Source organism: Saccostrea cucullata, unplaced genomic scaffold, assembly GCF_032062105.1.
Source record: "Saccostrea cucullata isolate Sc308-1 unplaced genomic scaffold, CSIRO_AGI_Scuc_v1 ctg257, whole genome shotgun sequence".
NCBI lineage: Eukaryota > Metazoa > Mollusca > Bivalvia > Ostreida > Ostreidae > Saccostrea > Saccostrea cuccullata.
The window spans coordinates 472,525-489,470 of NW_026933663.1; the positions used below are offsets into that span (position 1 = coordinate 472,525).

The window sequence follows — 16,946 nt, forward strand, 5'->3', positions numbered from 1 at the left end:
ATCAGTTACATAGTGCAGTTTGTTTATTCTAGTCATATTTGTGATATCTAGGAGATATCAGGCGTGGAGTGTTCCGTCCTTCGTACGAATTGTTTCATGTACGAGCTGTCAAATAAGTCTTAGAAGCCATGCGGTTGATCTGTTGTTTATGTAGCCTTTCCAGATAACGCCATCTTTGCCAAGAACGATAACTCTAATCTATTGCAGAACTTGTTCGGAGTCGGCCATGTTGACTTCATATGGCTCGGAGTAAGTAAGTATTTTTTGTTATTAATTATATAAAATAAGATAGGACCTTGACATAACAAAAATTGAGTAATGCTGGTAAGTTTTGAGTATAAATCATCTTTTATACAGTGTTTTGTTCTTGGAAAATCGCGTAAAGCACGAATAATGGTATTTTATTATGTACACGGGCGTAATGAAAATATGAATAAATTTTTTTTTTGGAGGATAATGATAGGGTACGCTCAAGTTTCACCCATTTTCGTAAGCGGTAGACATACTGCTACAATATGTACGATTACTGAAATTTTGGAAGCTATGGCTTTCTCTTGCTGATTTTTTAAAGATTAATGCCTCAGTAATGTGACATGGAAAATTGATATTATAATGGCAACATGAGGGCACACTCATAGTTTGCTTCAATAATTAATTGATATATGTAAATTTAAGATATTAAAATATATATTTACGAAAAATCAAGTTAGAGTTTAATTTATTCAATTACTTTTATGCCTCCCAATAGTTTCAACCATTCTAATAATTGAGTTACCTCCCTTTCATCATAGTCTTTTTTAATATATCATAGGAAAAAAGTGATTTATATACTAGTATCTTTTTGCAGACAAATTTCACCAGTTATATTGGGATGCTTTATGAGGTGTAAATAAACTTTCCTGGATAATCAAGGTAAATAGAATTTCTTTAAATGTCATTGCTTCCATACAATTATTTGCAACAATAAGCATTTTTTTCTTCCAGATTTCACTGATTACCAAGCCAGAGACTGTGTGTAAATATTCTTTCGCTTGTTTGTTTATTCCTGTACATACACCTTGTTGGAAAACCCAAGGGTAATTTCTTTACAATATTTAGAAGAACACTTATAAAGTTTGCCACATATAAAATGTAAGAATTTATTACAATTCTTTTAAATTATTAATGACATTTTTTTTTAAAAATGATAAATAATTAAATATATATTATGAATTTTATTTTCAGATTCATCTTTGGTTTTTCTTCATTGAGGATTTTTCCTAAAGACATTAAAAAAAAAAGAGAAGAAAAGAAAAAAGACAAAAAAAAAAGATTTATTCAGTTGAGGTTTTAAGGTATGTATTTATTAAATAATACAGAGGGATATCACTTATTATGGTACTTGTCCATCTGTCAGTCTGAAATAAAAATAATACCAATGCAGGCGACACTGTCAGTATGAATTATATATGTGTCTGATGTGTGTGCATCTTTTAACTTATTGAATGTGTTTTAAAAAGGGGTATGGACTATGGAGTGATAAACAGTACTTAAACATTTGGTACACTTTATTTGAGAAGTAAATTAAAAAAATCATTTTGTGTATAGAATTTTAAATTGAAAATAAGTAACACATTTTTATTCTTGTATTGTTTCAAACTCCACATAGGTAAAATTTCTTCTTATTTTAAACTATTCCTTTCAAAACCCATCACAATTCGTTACAATGAAGTATAACATTCCAGTGGTGTGAGGTGGTTAAAATTTGAGCAATATGGTATACTTTAAATATTTAAGAAATTAAAGCATTTTATCTTAAAGTAAATTATATATGTATGTCTTGTATTTGTAATGTCTTACTTTGTGTTACATGTCTGTGTCTTTAAGTAAAGTAGATTTTAATATATTTTGCCTCATTATGAACATAACTGACTTATACAAATATATTACAACAGGTGCAGTATTGGCTGGATGGTTGTGAGAAGGACGATGATGTTTATGAATTAACAGAAAAGGAATTTTATACAGATTTGAAGGACGGAAATTTGTTTATCCTTAGTAAGTGCATTTTACATTTCCTATTTGAATACACTGCTTTTTGGGGGGATGTAATTTATTACTGGGATTAAAATTGTCCTAATATTTCATTATAACTATGTAACCTAAGAATATTTAGTCATTAAAATGAGTATTTATTTAATTTTCAGACAGTACACAGTTGGATCATTGCTACACAAATTCTTGAAAAAGACTATAAGGTTTATTGATTTTTTAGAGTTATCTTTCATAAAAATGAATTATCTTTCTTTGAAATTACAGTCTTATATTTGTAATTGGATTACCTCCCTCTTTGAACAAATGTTTCATTAAAAGAATAAAATGTAGTTTTCAATTATTTATAATTTCTTCTTTCTTACTATGAATATATCAAAATTCAATGCAGTCTTAAGTAATATTAGTAGAAAGATATTTGAAAATGTTAAATATTGTTTTTTTCAGGTTTTACAATTTTATGTGGAAAGGCTAGTTTATGTCTTGATTTTTTGGAAGATTAGGGAAATCACTGTGTAAGTAATTGAATACATCTGTAAATTTGTTCTACTATATGTACTACATTTGATGTGTAATGCATAACTGCAGTCTTGAGCTTAAACGATAGAAATTTATGATTTTTTGGTAACCGCATGTGCGCAATGTACGACGTGCCATTATTGTCATTACTTTATCTACGACTGAGAATTTTGTTATATGTTGCTTAAAGTTACTAAATATTTTTATTGTTTTCTTGAATTTGGATAAGAATGAGTTAAAGTAACTTGTAATAATATGATTTTATGAAAAAATATTAGATTTTGAAGCATAAACATTGCTGTTTGAAACAATTTTCTATGAAACGCCATAACGGTCATTATCAAACTTGGTTAATTCGTACACTACTCTTATGTTATATTGTGAACATTGTCTTATTAGTCCTTCGTTTTCTTTGTAGTCCTTTACCACACTCACACATACATGCCATCTTACATATCTAAGTCAATAAAGAATTCATCTATGGACTTGGGGTATTCTATGTGGATGCAGTTATTGTGAATGGTTAACTAACTGTCTGCTAATCACGAGACAGTACACAATAACTCCTTTATTATTTAGCTAAAACATTTTCACATAATTTATACGTACTGTTCCAACTAGAAAAAAAGTCAAATTAATGAATTTTCTAGTATCTGTATTCAAATTAACGTCTGTCCTGTGTTCAATATCGCATCATTCCGATGACGCTACCGAGCGATGTGATTTGCTGATTTAGGCTTTAATATGTCTACTACGTACTAAATTCTTAATAAATAATTTCATTTTGTGTGAAAATAAAAACATCTTACCTAGATGCCACTTCATTTCGTTAATTTAGCTCTGAGAATTTGACCAGACGACTTTTTTGTTTACAACGGGGTGTTCGATATTGAACGCTCGTATTCGGAATGTTTCGAGCATACTTTTATACGTAAAACAAAGTCAGCGTTCAATAAAACGTCAAGATATTCACGCTAAAATTCTCTAGATTTTTGGTAGTATTTTAATAGAGACTATTTATTAGCTATATAATAATACGATTTTATCTTCTTCGTAATGTATTATTTAAATCTTTTATTTTCTTCCTAGTCGGAGAAAATTCAGAAAATCCAAATTGAATTGTGATATCTTTATAACGCAATTGACTTAGAATTTGTAGTTTACGGATAATTAAGTTCTAGTTTATATAAAGAAATGATACAATTAATAAGTTCTTATAATTTTAGTCTAATAATTTTCATTGTACATACGACATACATGGCTTTAGGGCTTCCTAGAGCTTAAAATGCATTTAAAACAACACTGCATTACCAAGATGGTTTTGGGTTTTATTTTTAAGTTACGTACTTAAGGGGGCCTAATTCATAAAGAGAGTTTTCTAGGCTATAATTATATAAAGATATTTGTTATGATATCACATGGCCTTGTTGACACGTGACAGCTATTTCCTTTTGGACCGTTTCACATAATTCGCTTTGGCGCAGATTATAAACATAATCATTATTAACTTTTGTTCACAGAATCTTAGTCCAAGTCTGCATATATCGAAGGTATTGCAAACAATGGTAATAAGAAACTTGGCATTTTTGAAAAAAAAACTAAAGTTTAACTTGAGTAGAAATAACCTATCAAAATTGTACATTACATTTAATAGACCAATACTTTATATGCCAATATGCTTCAAAACGCTTCTATTGTACATGTATGAGATGGTTTCCTTGAACATGATTCTGAAAAGTTTGAAAAGTATAACTGCTGCTAGAAGTGTCACAGGACCTCCTTTTTTTGCATCCACAAAAATACTTTTTTTCCGAAACTTGGTTGCGAAACCTAAAATTCAGGCGCTATACTACAAAATTGACTACTTTGTTCAAAATTCATAATGTGACTAGTCATGAATTAATATTTGAGTAATATTGTACCAAACAAACATGAGAATATATCGAAATACAATACCAGTAATTTAGAGCATTCAAATGGTCATTTGTACCTGACGCTGTAAAACAGTGGAACAGATGTTTCAAAATTAGAAAGAAGAGAAGCCATTTCAATTAATTTATTCCATAAAATCTGGAGAGCTTGTACAAAATTCATCAATACACCAAGTTATTCTTCTTCTGGCAAACGCTATACAAACATAATTCACATTGTTTACATAATTATGATTTATATAAATGCAATATGATCAATATCCCTCTTTATTCATGAAGATTTTTTTCATTACTTTTTTGCTTGTTAAAATTATGCAAAAGCTAGGAACAATCTTTTCAACCAGCTGTTTTTTGCCTGAATAATTAGTTACAATTGACACAAACCTGTTATTATGGGGAGATAAAGAACTAATTACAATGTTTTGCTGTTGTTCATAAATTTATTGATAAAACATATAGATCAATAGATGTATTAACACTTATATCGCTTGAAAGTATTATATGCATTATATTTTAATGCATGTTTTGTGTGCATTACATATTGTAAAATATTATTAGGAAAGAAACCGGTAAATTGTTAGAACTTGTTTCCAATCCTTTTGTTTAAAACAATTAAATATGTTCAAAACAAAACCAAATAATTCCTGAACGTTTACAGACGAAAAGTCCATGTGAAAAACTTTCAGCCTATTCTATACCTAATAACACATGCATGCAGAAATGCGGAAAAAAAGAAGTACATGCTGATCCATTTCCCCATTATACATTTATAGGAAAATGCTTTAAATTAATTCAATCAGTCAAATAATTTAAAAATGGTAAATGATAGGCAAAATCATAAAAAAATATTGATTTTTAATGTCGTCTTTTCTTAACTTGAAGTCAACTATCACTTTACGATAAATCAGTAATCTAAAAATGTAGATTGTAACGACATAATTAACACGTACATGCATCAATTTTACTTTAAACAGAACCTCATCATTTAAGCTTATAACTTTTAAAAACAGTATATGAGATATAATAGTTTTTCTTAATTTATTAAATACGAATCGTCTTAACATTATTAAATGGTGAAAAAATTGTTAGGCAATCAAGTTTTAATTTTTTTTCGAGGCAGGATTTCAAAAGTTACGGTAAAATGATAATTCGCGGAAAAAATATATCACTGAGCAGTAAAATTGATCATTATTGTGATCGCATACAATGTTTAGTATTATATGGACCCCGAAGAAGAAAGTACGATGTTTTATTCATTTCCGATTTCGCCTGTACTGTACCAGATATTGCTACGGGGAACCACAAGGGATGCTCCGACAATTTTTACTAAACATGGTGTCAAGAATACGGATTAAGAAATCAAATCTTGCGCCAAAATTATAACGACAAACGGATGACAAAAGTTACGGTAAAATAATAATTCTCGGAAAAAAAAATATCACTGAGCAGTGAAATTGATCATTATTGTGATTGCATAAAATGTTTAGCATTATATGGACCCCGAAGAAGAAAGTGCGATGTTTTATTCAATTCCGATTTCGCCTGTACTGTACCAGATATCGCTACGGGGAACCACAAGGGATGCTCCGACAATTTTTACTAAACATGGTGTCAAGAATATGGATTAAGAAATCAAATCTTGCGCCAAAATTATAACGACAAATGGATGACAAAAGTTACGGTAAAATAATAATTCTCGGAAAAAATATATCACTGAGCAGTAAAATTGATCATTATTGTGATTGCATAAAATGTTTAGCATTATATGGACCCCGAAGAAGAAAGTGCGATGTTTTATTCAATTCCGATTTCGCCTGTACTGTACCAGATATCGCTACGGGGAACCACAAGGGATGCTCCGACAATTTTTACTAAACATGGTGTCAAGAATACGGATTAAGAAATCAAATCTTGCGCCAAAATAATAACGTGCTTTGTATATGTAGTCTTGGCATTTAAGACCTGAAAAATGTGCAGTTTATTTTTCATGTCAAATTAACTTTCAAGGGATAAAAAAACAGATGTAATAATTTTAATAATTTTCATAAATAATGAAAGTTAAAACATTTTTCTTCGATTCTACCAGGTCCAGTCCAAAGACTATTTCTACCTACGTAGCTATTAATACCTACCTAGGTATTTAAAGCTACCGAAAGTAGCTATTTTTACCTACTTTCTGCTTTACTTGCACTTTGTGGCCAAATGCAGGAACGGCGCAACATGGTGAGCACAAAATTTCTTGATATAGTCACACTGATGATGGATATGACAAAAATTTTGCCAAAAAATGATTACTTCGTATATTATCAATTTTGCATAGAAACTAATGTAAAATTGCCGATTCAGGAAGTAATCATTTTTTGGCCAAAATTTTGTCGTATTCATCATAAGTGTGACTGTATCAAAAGATATGGTATTTACCAAGTTGCGCCGTTTGGTCTTTGTGCCGCAAAATGCAGAAGTTAAAAAAAGTAGGTAAAAATAGCTACTTTGGGTAGCTTTAAATACCTAGGTAGCTATTAATAGCTACGAAGGTAGAAATAGTCTTTGGACTGGACCTGTCTACGAAGCTAAATAAACGACAACAGACGACTTTAGACTTCTGTCTCATTCATACAAAACGACAGGTGACTACCGCCATCTTAAGCCAGGAATTTCTGGCTTTATCCAATCGGCAATCCTCGGGTGACTCCGCCACGCTCCATTCAAACCACAATAAACCGATAAGCTGCGACTATCTGCTGAGTCAGTGAATCATCCTAAACAACTGAATGTTAAAAATGTGTAATTTTCAATTAATAAATAATGCAATTCTCTTTAATTCAAGTCATTTAGGGTAAATAATTTGATAAGAGCTTGGCAAGGTAATTGAAATACATTCAGGCGAAGCGAAAGGTGTGAGTGAATGTATTTCTTGAAGTCATCACATCACGTGTATTAACTGAACACGTGTTTATGTAGTGTATATGAAGAGTATCGGTCTGATTTGTTAAAGTATTTATAGAATACCTGTTCTACTGACAAAAATTCTGTTAAAGCGCGGACGCTTTAGCGTATGTAAAAGTTAAATGCCATTCAAAGACTCTTTCTCAGTGCAGTCCCCGCCCGCCCATCCCCACAAGTATCATGATCTTTGTTTCCATTAATTATATGTTTCGTTTGAGTTGACAAGAGGAACAGTTGGAAATGTATATTTTCAATCTAATTTAAATATACACCCTGTGGATCTAAGAAGTCTGATTTTCAGTAGATTGTGTACATCTTGTATATAATATCGAACTGCACTTACGAGAGCGCCTCTGTATATCTATCACATGCGCGTTGTTATTTTTTTATTAAGAGCCTGTCTACGAGAAAACCATGCAGATATATAGAAAAATGCTCTGGTAGGCACTCTCAAGAACAAACTAATTTTTATTATTAACTTAAAGGACACCCATTGAGAGTCAGAAATATGTTGTTTATTTTTGCATCGGTTGTTTCTATTTTTAGTAACAGCCAATAATTCATTTTGGTCAATATTCAAGGGAAAATGCAAAAAAGTTGGTGTAAAAATGACAATTTCAATATTTAAAAATAAAAAGAAAAAAACAATATATGAATAAAAGGGCAATGTGTTCTCATAGAAATAAGTCGTAAAATTAAGTTAGAAACAATTTTTTTGTAAAACCCCTATATAGAAGGCTGTCCCGAGGGCACAAATATTGGCATGGTGCCAAGAAATGGTAATGGTTCATTTTTTGTTAATATTCAGGGATACATTTCTTAGAAAGTGACGCTTCTTTTTTCAGAATTTTGTGCATTTACGAATCTCTAGGATATTATCCCAATAATATGTAAAATCCACCTTTGGACTCTCAAGGACAGAAAAGTTATATCATGATGAAATTACCTCAAATTCAAATGATTGAAAAATTCATGATTTTATAAGTTTTACTTTAAACAGTAATTTTAATGAATTTTGTGTAAAATATTTACAAATATAAACAATGAAAATTTTTTTTAATTTTATAAAAGCTAAAAATATTTTTTTTCTGCTTTTCCTGTGGAAAAAAAAAACGTATTTTACTATTTATTTAGATTTTGTTAGAATTATCTCCCCTGTTGCGCTCTTCTGTAGAGAAGGTAGATAATGATTATGTTTACGAAGTTTATAAACAGATGTCTGTCATATAATCGTTTTAGGCATAAATTATCTGTGATTTGAAGAAAATTGTCCCTCCTGTGAATGTAATTTGTTACGTATATACTAGTGGCCTATGTATAAAATGCATAAAAAAAATTATGAAAACCATTGGGATCGATGTACGGTTCCGTAACCACGTGTAAACATTGTGGCATCCTGAGACGTTTTGTTACCGTTTTGTACGTCCTCAGAAAAAGATTCAGGTGCGTGAATTGTTAACGAGTCTTCAGATTCAGGCTCTGATTTTGATGAATATGATTCTGACAGCGAACATTCATTTGGTAGCCAGACGGATGTAGTGATGATGATACCAAATCAACAATGTTTGAATTTGAAAAAGAAACAGGTAGGTGGATCTTGGTTTATGATACTATGTACTTTATAAAAAGGCTTATTGATATGTAAAAAATAAATAAGTAAACAATTTTGATGGGGACTTGATTATGGACAAGAGAAGATTTTTTACAAGACACTATCTGTATCAGGTCTGGTACAATCACTAGATTTAGCTATATACGTAGTTTGATTTACCTACTTAGTTAGCTTTATTCACCTACCTGAAGTAGCTTTATTTAGCTACCAAAGTAATTTATTTCTATGAACATTACCTACGTAGCTAAATCTAGTGATTGTACTGAACCAGAATATATACCTAGCAAACCTGTCAAGAGAAATTTCAAGGTTGATACTTGTACATGTAGCAATAAAAATATCTGTATAAATTCAACAATATTGCAAAATATTCACATCTGCAGAATTATAAATAGCATAAGTAGCCTTTGTGGGGCGATGAAGAGGGAATGAAAAGTTGAATAGGTCCAGGGTTTTCAAAGACTGTTTACTAATAGGGTGCATTATAAATTGGATAGGTGGGTCTTCACTGTCAATTAAATCACCATTATTGCCTCATATGTGGGCTGCATGATTATAAAGAATCTCATTAAACAAAATATTTTTTTCAGATACATGTATTAATGAAATGTTATGAAGATGGCAACAGTTATGATTTTTCGGCTTTTCATATATGATTAAAGGAAAAAGAAATGTCAAATACTTGTGCAGACTTTTCAAATGAAAGGTCTCCATATGTTCCTTGACAGGTTTGTGTTTAAAACATAACTAATATTATAAATATAAGTCTGGGAAATTATACTTTGTAAAGAATATTTCATTTCATTCTTATATTTCTCGTGCAATTTCAGATTATTCAAATTCATTTCCCTGGTTAGGGCTGGGCTTTACAATGGGATTTTCAGCTGTGGAGCTATAAAGAATTACTACATAGGGTTTCCAATGTAGCTTTGTGATCAGAATTCAGAAATAAGAAGAGGAGAGACAATGCAGATGCAGCATTAGCATTACCAATTACTTACCACTGCTAAGAAAATGGTAAAGATATGTTATCTTATTATACCTCTACTGTAATTACTCTGTATAAATTAATACCATAAAAAAATCTCTATTTCCCCGAGAAGTGACTATTGCCCTCATCTGAAGACTACTCCCTGGAAAATCAGAGCTACTCCCTGGGACTACTCCCTCATGAATATTTATTAGTAATTTTAACCAATCAAAGTGTTCAGTGGGTGGAGTGTTCAAGGAATCTCGAGTCTGTGATGTCATGTTATTAGCAATGTAGATATGACGTCAAAACATTTTGACGTGTGATGTCAAAATCATACTTGAATTCTACCAAAATGAAGACAATGATAATTTTTCAAAATGTCAGTGAAAATACTTTTTAAAAATACATGTAATTTAATTGTTTAAGGACACGATGCTTCACTTATCATATAAGTGTTTAACCGCATGCATGTGTAATTATGCCTCTACAGTTTTTTTTTAAAATGTCGGAATATCTGGTTTAAAAAATTTAAATCGCCTATCATTGTTTCAGTATGATAAAAAAGTTATGGAATGGGAACTCGGGAAATAGCAAATTTAAAGTTCCCCTCCGCAGAGAACTATTTCCTCCGGGAAATAGTTTCCTCCCTCGGGGAATCATAAATTTGCTATTTCCCTCATACCCATTTCATAACTGTATACTATAGTACATGGATAGGAATTGCCTTGTCTGTCTGTCGATTTGCCACATGCATTTTTCCCTACTCTGTTACTTTACTTCAAGGATATATGAAGCTCTTGTTTTCTTCAAAGATAGCCAGAAGAATTTGTGAAGAATCTTACCTAAGTCATTTGATGACATTTTCTTCAATTGATAAATATAAATGTAGCATTATCATAAACATGACATTTATTTTAAAAATCTTAGAATATGTCTAGTATGGTTTATTTCAATTTAATTTGAAAACTGTCCTTTTTCACAGGTACATACTTTGAGTACTACTTTTGTGTATTTGGAGACAGTCCAGTTGTTCTTTAAACCAGAAGTGGAAATTTCAGTGCTTGTTAAATTTTCTCCAGAAGTTATTGGATGCTACATAGGAAGAAAATGGGGTCATACTGAACAGAATAGTTTGGATACACCTTATAGATTTTGAAAGCTTGAGACCTCAAGATCAACCCAAATGGTTACCAAACATGAAGAAAAAAAAGACAGTTTATGATTGAAGAAGCTTGTTTAGTAGCCAAAATTTCAGGGTATTTCATATATGTTAACTTATACGATTTTATTGGTACGTGTACTTAAACATTGTTAATACCTTGATATTTAATATGTATCAGGTTTCACTTGCAGGAATACACAAAAATTCAGAGTAAATTTTAAGTGTTTGTTATGTTAGAAAAGATCAAAGTTCAAGGTCAACAGTGCTTTAGTTTTACTAAATATAACACTATTGTAAAGACTAATTTCCTGTATACAGGTATAGCAAATAATTCAGAATATGATTTGGGGAAACTGTGATTTTTTCTTTTAAATCTTACCTTAATTCAGAACCATGATGTATACTTGAGCAAGTAGATTTTTTTTTCAAGCATACAAAATTTCAAGGTCATTTTAATTTTGGAAGTGAATATAAAATATCAGGAAGCAATCAAGCATTGTAATTTTTTTGTTGTTGAATGTACTTAGTTATTGAGTAATATTCAAATTTTAATCTGCAATGAAATTAAAAATTATAAATGGTTTAATTTGTTGATTTTTAAAACTTCGTGTTCATTCATTTTGAGTTTGTTGCCATGACAATATGTCTGTCAAGAAAATGGCTCTGATATTCCTTTTTGTTCAGTTTGACCCTTGACCTTTGATATTGTGACCTCAAAATCTTAAGGGGTCCTCTACTTTTCAAGAAACCAGTGTACTAAATTTGATGTTTGTCAAGCAATGGGTCCTCAAGATTTTGAATGATTAAAATCTACATACTGGTATATCGAGAATTATAACCCTTGACCTTTGACCTTGTGAACTCCAAATTAAAAAGGGGCCATCTACTTATTAGTAGGTACCAGTGTACTATGTTTATTATCTATCAAGCAAATGTTTTTTTTATAAGATAAGAGAGAACATACTTGGTCTACTTGATTGACAAACAGGTACTAAGCAGTATGTGAATATCACCCTGCTCAAAGAAAATGTAAAATAATACAATTCTGAAACCCCCACCCCCCAATTAACCCCATTTAACCCCCTAAGAAATAATTATTGATTGAAAACAAAAATGTACAATATACTGGTATTTTTCAACAGCAAAATTTAAATTTTTGAAAATATCTCAATCAGCAAAATAACTCCTTGCTGAAGTTCAGGGATGAAAAAATTTGAAAATTCACAAAAAATGTCCAACTTTAGGTAAAAAGTACAGCAAGATATTTGAGAGTCCAAAGACAGATTTTTTATATAATCTAGACATACATGTTGTCTAATAATTGGTATGAGATTGAGTTGATTCTATGCGTCACTTTCTGAGTTATAGGTTTTTGAAAAGTGAATATTTTCACCAGTTTTCAAAAATCTGGAAATATGCCAGATTTGTGACCTTTTTGCACTTAAACGAGGGCACAGTTTGTGATTATGAAAAATTTTCCGAAACAAGTGTATCTTGTTACTTTCAACCATATATGGATATATTATATCATTATCAAGTAAAATGCTGAATTTTTAAATATAAAATCCTATAAAATTCCTGTTTTCACCCTGCGTAAGGACCAAGAATTCTATTTTTAGTAACAGTGTCGATTTAACCCCTTAAGTGAGACCACACTGAAAAAAATTTTGTGGCAAAATATTTCATATTATAGAAGAAATTTACACACAAAACTTGAAGTTGATCTGAGAACCTTGCTCCCATAACCTCTTGCATGGTTTTCTCGTAGACATGCTCTTAATATGTTTCGTTTAAGTGGAAACGAAAAAGAACATATAATATACTGTAAACCAACTTTTATTCGCGACGACTTTATTTACTGAGCGTAAACAATTTCGCGACCATTTAGTTTCGCGATCAAGCTTTTATAGAACTGTTTTTAATAGAAAAAGAGACTTTAAGGACACGTTCGCGGCGAGAAGTATTCGCGATGACGAGGCTCTCGCGAACCTCGCGAAAGTTTCTCGCAAGCGAATAAAAATTGGTTTACAGTATACTGTACGTCCCTGCTGAAATGTTAATATATATTGATTGCATAAAAACAAATGTAGAGAACTTTTAAAAAGTATTAAGTTTATTAAAAGCCGAATATATGTCCATGTACATGATGTAGGCCTAGAAATTTCCAAAATATATAATTGTAAAGGGTAACGATATAACCATGGTAACGGCCGATGTCTCTTGACTCTTTGATCTGTTTTGGTTTCCCAGACACATTTAGATTTCTACGTCAGCGTGAGTTATTATCTGCCAATAAGCGAAGCTGGTAGAGGGCCCTTTACACTACTGGTCACCTGTCTGTATATCGAATATCAGACAGGCAAACCAGTCTGCAGAACATTACAATGAAGCGCATTGAAGTGGTAAAATTTTCCGTTCGAATGGAACGTTTTGAGCTATCTTTAGAACGTTTATTGTCATCTTATGACACGCCCATTTCTTTAGAAATAGATAAAACGGTCAATTTGTTTATTCGAATACCTGTAGAACAGGTTTTTCATAAATATAACATCCAATGAAATTGACTGTCTACATAAACACCGAGTAAGCACGTGTTCGACTGATACATGTGCTATGTTAACTCCGATAAGCCTGATAAAATCATGTACAAACTGTGTGTACAAATTATGTACAAATTCGTTGCAATGCGTGTTTTACATAAGCAGGAACGCTATACATAGCTCTTTCTTATTCTGAAATTCCTCATTTCAGTGTAACTCATGTTGCTTGTCGCGGAAAGTGTTGTGTCCTAAAACATTACGATGAATATTTCTTTCTCGTTTCTAAAGAAATGGGCGTGTTTTTATGTAACAATTGACGTTCAAAACATGACTCAGAACGTTTCGTCCAAAAGGACAATTTTACCACTTCAATGCGCTTCATTGTAACTCGACAGATTAACAAACAGAAGGGAAAATTTACAGAGGTATGCTATGAAATGAATTTTGATTTGTGTTATCATGTTGCCAGTGGTAGTGAAACAAAAATAATTTCTTTGAAGCTAAGATACAAAATAGCATTAACTTGATACACTGGGAAAGTATAAACAAATAGAGTTAAGAAGCGATAACCAGCATAAGGAAACATAAACAAATTGTACGATTTAACATTTGGATGGAGCTATAGATTAAATTGTGTATGGAAAGGTGGCAGAATATTTTTTTAAATTATTTTTAAACATAAAAATAGGCGTGCTTAAACAAGCTCGTTAAATTACCCCATGTAAGACCATGTCTTTGTGTGTTAATTTTAGATTGCTATTTGAAGGGGAGAATTCCCCTGCGAAATGATCAAGAATAATTCTTGAACTTCTAAGAAAAGTTCATGAATTATATTCCTGAATCAGCTCATGAATTGTTCATGAAGATCCCATGAAGTTAAAATTGGACACTCATGATTTCATGGATTTTATTCATGAAAACGAAGTTCAAGAATATTCAAGAATTATTTGTTGTTCATGAACAAACTTGGATTGTTTAAATGCCTGCAAAATGATCAAGAATAATTCTTGAACTTTCAAGAAAAGTTCATGAATAATATTCTTGAACTTTCAAGAAAAGTTCATGAATGATATTAATAGGTTATATATTAATCAATGCATTTTCATGAACTATCCATGAATAATTTGTAAAAGTTTAGGAATGTTCATGAACTATTCATGAATGTTCTTCCTTTTTGTAAACAAAAATGTAATAAGTTATGAAAAATGAAAAACTGTAAAAGAAAATATTATAATAGCATTGTAACCAGGGTTATGTATAATTTAATGCCGTATTATACTTGCGCTGCGTATATGTGAGAATGTGGTGTGTAAGACTTTGTGTGAATGAGGTAGTTATTATTTTTAGGCACAGGACAGACGGTCACATGACTTTATCCCATTCACCAAATTCCCGCTTTCACGCACTAACATCGGGCACTCTGAGCCTAGCCGTTGAATTGGTTAGATGTGTACTCTACAATATCATTATACAGATAGTAGTATTTGTAAATTCCTGTGTGTGTCCCGGTAAGATTCTATTCTAAAGTAAAGTCTATTATGTTTTAATTATCTGTCTAAATGTCTGTCTATGTGTCGTCTATATGTTGTGTGTATTTGTATTATTTCAGGTTTTTGACGTCTTATCTCAACATTAATAAATATAATATTGAACCTGAACCAGATTGTTATTTCTGATGTTTTACAAACTTGAAAGATTTCACAGAATTTTTGTTTTAAAATCATGGTAACAAAATCTTTGTTCAAGTAAACAACGCTGATAAGTGATAACGATAATAAATAAACTATGTAGTTCATTCCTATAGTAAAATTATGAAAAATTTCAAATCAAACGCAACTCTTTGCAGAATCCTTACCCTTACTTGGTCAAGAGGAGAGTGGGTTCCTTATTCAGCGTATTTCAAAGTGTTTGCCTAAAATGGATTTTTAATCCAAATCTCACTGTCTGGCAGAAAAGTGTGTTCAGCAATAAGGGCATCAACTAAAAGGGTTTCAAGGATTTTGAGCAGAGGTAGTCAAATAAAAAAATCTCATTGGCTTTCCCTGTGGAATTTTCAGAATTTCATCACTTAGATCCTTTGATCGATTACGATTCATATTTTCATTCCTTTCTTTTGTTTTTCGTCAAGAGCCTGGATTTTTTATATTCTTTTTTTTTTTTTTGGCAGCCAGAGTTTTTTTTTTAATCTTCTGATCTCAATTCATCAACATTATCTGTGAACTGCTTCTTTTTTCCCTACAAGAACAAAGATTTTCTGAAAATGCTCATAAATGTGAAAACTTAAGACTTAATTGTGTATTTTTTGCATATTTGTTTCATTTAATTCTGCATCGTAGGCACTGCCATATTTTAAAGCATTCCGAGCGGGAGTTTACCCTGTTTCCCTCATAGGGGCTTGTCTTACGGATTGTTAAATGTAAAATAAATTTTAAAAATTTTTAATCTTCTTTTAATACACTTAAAAGTTGTTAAAATAAAGATCCTGGGACTTTCAGGCAAGAAAAAACTACGTTTAAAAAAGACCTACCACACCTATATACATAAACTCCTTGCCCGCCATGTTCAAGATGTTATAGGTGAACAGGATGAATGTTTCAATCTTTAATTATTAAATGTAACGTAATTTGGTTGGATCCTTACTCATAAGAAAGTTTGACAAATTTTCATTAAAAGTAAAATCTTACAAATAGACAGCAACATTTTGACAAATATCTCACAGATTCAGAGATTGCCTCAATTTTTTTGTAACTCACCTACTAATATCTGCAGTTATGAAGTAAATTGATCCTCTGGATATTCCTTCTTCGTATTCTGTTATTTTCTTCAAAGGTTGACAAAGAATGACTACGCTAATAATCCTACCACTCTACCAATTGACTTACCAACGTCTCGCGCGTTTCAAAGTTTGCGCCTTTTAAAAAGTGTCAGGTAGAGCTAATTAAGAAATAGTTTCGAATTGCCAAGATTTTTGTAAAAAAAAAAAAAAAAAAAAAAAAAAAAAACACTGTCTGAATGATTTTTCACTGAAATTAATTTTTTTAAATTAATATAAGTTATATCATTTATTGAATTCGATTTTTTTTTACATTATACCTGTTAAGCCATAGTTTCGTATTCAAGTATGGCCGCCTCCATATCAGAGGACAACAAATATCTTTTGGAACCACTCGCCCTCAAACTGAGTACCCTGAGCTATGAAAGTGTATAGGAGAATAGACTACAAAATACGAAT

At 31.1% G+C, this 16,946-nt stretch overlaps 2 long non-coding RNA genes across 2 annotated transcripts; both read left to right on the plus strand.

The window, feature by feature from the left end:
* The first annotated feature begins 1,784 nt into the window (after nt 1-1,784).
* Nucleotides 1,785-3,112, plus strand: LOC134238830 (uncharacterized). The gene is made up of 3 exons (XR_009986097.1): nt 1,785-2,037; nt 2,187-2,237; nt 2,479-3,112. It is a non-coding gene; the product is annotated as an uncharacterized LOC134238830 (long non-coding RNA).
* A 5,576-nt stretch (nt 3,113-8,688) lies between these two features.
* On the plus strand, nt 8,689-11,192 carry LOC134238845 (uncharacterized). The gene is made up of 3 exons (XR_009986104.1): nt 8,689-9,013; nt 9,870-10,056; nt 10,995-11,192. It is a non-coding gene; the product is annotated as an uncharacterized LOC134238845 (long non-coding RNA).
* The last annotated feature ends 5,754 nt before the right edge of the window (nt 11,193-16,946 follow it).